At 43.7% G+C, this 3,984-nt stretch overlaps 1 pseudogene; it reads right to left on the bottom strand.

Annotated features, from left to right (window-relative positions):
- Positions 1-1,890: 1,890 nt before the first annotated feature.
- LOC122648446 lies at positions 1,891-3,375 on the bottom strand (annotated as a pseudogene).
- Positions 3,376-3,984: the final 609 nt, after the last annotated feature.

Below are 3,984 nucleotides of genomic sequence, written 5' to 3'. Positions count from 1 at the left end.
TATGGACTACATTCGATGCTATGAATTGAACTAAAGCATAATAAACTACATTATATATGTGAAAAATGCAGACTAAAACGGTAAAATACGAAAGGGCTACATTGGATCAACAAAAATGCAATAATTATACCTGTATGGTTGTATGCCCCTGGCTCCGGGGAAGATGGACGAATGGACCGACGCTGCTTCTTTCTCGGCAGAGTAACGGCTCTTTCAAGTGATTTGGGAAAGAGTAAACAGACGAATAACATCTCGTAACAAAGGAGTTTCGATGGTTATCCGTGCACGACGGGATACCAACGCCAAGGAGCCAAAGCGCTCTATACTCGTGAGGGACAATCGAAAGATCTGTCCGCCACAAGAAAACTTCAAATACTCACACACTCATGAGAGAAGGAGGAGAAATGAGGGTGAAAAGGGAGAAAAAGAGGCTAGGAATCACTTGAGGAGGGTCTCTCTACCCAAAATTCCTTGGGAAATGTGGGAGGGGACCCTCCTATTTATAGGGAGGGACCCTTTCTCTCTTCGGCCGGATAAGTCCTTCACGGTGCCGTGGAGATGTCCACGGCGCCGGGGTGACATCGCAGCTGATGTCACACCCCTCATGGCACCGTGAAATCGGTACACATCCCCACGTGCCGTGGGAAGGCGTCCACGGCGCCAAAGAGTCCACCGCGCCGTGGGAGGCAGGCCATTTTTCCTTGTTTTTGGGCCTAAGATGGGCCATTTTGTGCTCGTGATGGTTCTTGGTTTTATGGGTCGTATCTTTGGATCCAAAAGAGGGAGAGTGCGTCGTCCATCGTCCATGTCCGTTGTCATCATCGCCAATTAGGGGTGACAAAAATCAGCGTCTCTGACAGCTCAAGAATCAAGACCAGAGAAACATTGACTTAATCATATATTCCAGTCAGATCATTAAAGGATCAAGGCTCATCAAGCTATACCTAGAGTGAATCCAGCAATATTTGCATTATTTATTTATAGAAACTCTTGTGGTAACTAAGGTTGGGAGAACAATACTTTTTTTGTCATTTGTCTTTACCCACAAAGTAATTAATACAAATAAAATGATTTGGTAAAAGGTTTCGTGCACAGTCGTGCATGGTGTACGACTGGGTCTACAACCGTTGGATGGGGATGAGGAGCCATGTATTATACACGACCATGCTCATCCAACAGTTTAAAGCATAACCGTGCATTATACACAACTACGTATGAAAACTCTCCCCAAAAGATTTTAAAACAATTTTAAAGCCATGTAATGTAGTTTATATGTGAAATGATAAGATTGCCCCTACATTAAATGTTGCATTAAATAACTTTTAAGAATAAATAATAGGTAAATAATTAAGGTTACAACTTTCGTTCACCAACATGACAACAAGATACATCCTTTTATTTATTTTTACTAATTATTTTTTTGGGAAAAGGAACGCCACCTAGTAGTGCATCTGGGCGTGTACCTATGCCCAGACACAGTTGGTTTTGAAATGATCGACACACCCCTACCTTAACATAGGGGCGGGCTGGTCATTTCACACCTGGCTGTGTCTAGGCGCAGGTAAACACGCCCATGCACAATCGGGTGGCGTTCTTGCTCCCTTATTTTTTTTTTGAGAAAAAGAACACTAACCAGTTACGTAGTTCATACACCCTAACATAGAATCATGCAAAAATACCGTTAGTATTTTTTGTTTTTTGGTAAACCAAAAATACCGTTAGTAACCAGTGAACTAAAAGTCTCATTCAGTCAAATGCTTCTGCACACACTCTTAGCCCACACTAGTGCAAACACTACACAACCAGACAACGTTCTCTTAAGCTTATTTTTTTACTAATTTACCATCTCATAGTCTAAAATGTTCAAACAGTACACAGCTGGAGCATAAGTCAGCTCTTTTTGAGGCTGCTTAGGCACTCAATTAATTCATCCAGTTTCCCATATGAAGATCCACCTTTTAATACAGCTTGCCTGGCCTTTAGCCCCTATGCCTTTGCCGTCTCCCTAGCATTCTTTCCTTTTTCTCCAATCATCAACTCCCTCACCCCATCACTTATAGCTTCACATCCAACGGCTGGTATTTTCCCTGAATTGAGTGGTCCCACAGCAATCGACAATCCTGCTCCCAATCCATCCACCACAAACTTGGCATTCAGGGGTTGCTCAGCTATCATGGGCCATGCTAATATTGGGACCCCCATTGACAAACCTTCCAAAACTGAATTCCAACCACAATGGCTCAAGAACCCACCTGTGGCATTATGTGCTAAGATCTGCCGCTGGTCCACCCAATGCTTCACAATCAACCCCCAACCCTTCATCCTTTCCTCTAATCCTTCTGGTGGGGACCATGTCGTTGATCTTATCACCCAAATGAACGGCTGTCCTGACATCTCCAATCCATTAGCAATTTCATCAAGCTGCATGTTTGACACGTGGGCTTGAGTACCGAAAGACACATAGATCACGGAGTCCAACCCTCCCTGTTCGTCGAGCCATTTGATGATGTACTGGTCATGAGATTGATTCTCCATCATCATCATCATCATCATCATCATAATAGAGTAAAACTGGGCCCACACACCATGATTTGGCTCCATTCTTGTAGAAAGAATCCAAAGCTGGCAAGTATTCACTTTCGAGCTCAACGATGCTATTAGCGACAACTCCCCAGCTATTCTCTTCAAACTCTCTAGTCTCCGAGAGGAAGCGATGGAACGGATTGCCATGGTCAACGACTTGGAAATCAACTGGTAAATCAGCCCAAGTGAGTGTAAAAGGAAGTGATAGCCCCGGCAGGGATAGAGGCTCCGAATGTGAAGCTGCCTTCAAGAGTGGTTCATGCAGATACAGTGTTTGGCTAATTGCCAATGATAACACGCCCATCCCATGAAAGATGAGCCGAGGGACAGAGAACAAACGGCATGGAGGGAGCGTCCAACCTAAGAACATGTCTGATATGACACAAAGAGGTAGCTCTCCAGCTTCTGACATCTCTTTGTGGATTTTCTCAAATGGTTGTTGGAGTAGAGCACAGGCTGCAATGAAGGTGAAGAATTGGTCCATTGAAAATGAATTGAGATGAGAAGTATTCTCACATCCTCTTGGGAGTCCTTCCACTTCAGGGAATGGGATTTAAATGAGATGAATTTCTTTTAGGTGCTTTGAAATGTATGGAAAGATTGAAACAGCATTGTAAGGAGTGGTGATGATGGTGATTTTTATCCCTCGACGTGCTAGAGCCTTTGAAAGGTCTAGCAGAGGGAGGGTGTGACCCTGAGCCATGAAAGGGAAAATGACAATGTGTGGTGGTGGTGCTGGTGATGAGGAAGCCATGGATGAGTTTTGAGAGGTCTGAGTTTGCAAATTGTATGGAGAGTCCAATGGGTATTTTCACATTTATATTGGCTTTGTTGGAACCTTGAGGGTACGCCATTGGGGATCAAGCTCTTCTACGGGCATTTTGTGGTGTGGTACCACAGCTCGTCACGTGGACAAGCTTTCCTTTGGACGGCCTGGGTTGAGCTGGGAAAGCTGGGCGTGGTGCACATGGGATGTATAGAAAAATATCTAGATTTTGAAATCCGAATTTTCAGCTCGATTCAAACCATTCAAAAGGAAACTTGTCCACGTGGCGAGCTGAGGGCACAATCCCGCCATTGCGGGTAACTGTAATCATAGCAAGACTTTCTTACAGCGGTTACCTGTAAGCAAGTTGACTCGGAGACTACTAGAGGAAACTCATTGAAAATCTTTAAATTTATTAGTGAAGTGAACCAAATGGATGTAAGACGTACATGATATGTTCAACTAATAAAACATGAATAACAATAGCGCCAAGCATGAGTGTTTCTTTCATTGACACTCCAGTTTCAAGGTTCCATGAATGAGAAATACAACCATGACGAAGATACAAGTCATGACAAAAGTTACAAGCCACGTTAGCCAGATCCTCTACATGTACATACGGAGGAGTCGTCTTA

The sequence above is a fragment of the Telopea speciosissima genome, unplaced genomic scaffold (genome assembly GCF_018873765.1).
Source record: "Telopea speciosissima isolate NSW1024214 ecotype Mountain lineage unplaced genomic scaffold, Tspe_v1 Tspe_v1.1153, whole genome shotgun sequence".
NCBI lineage: Eukaryota > Viridiplantae > Streptophyta > Magnoliopsida > Proteales > Proteaceae > Telopea > Telopea speciosissima.
This window is presented reverse-complemented; position numbering and strand designations above follow the sequence as displayed.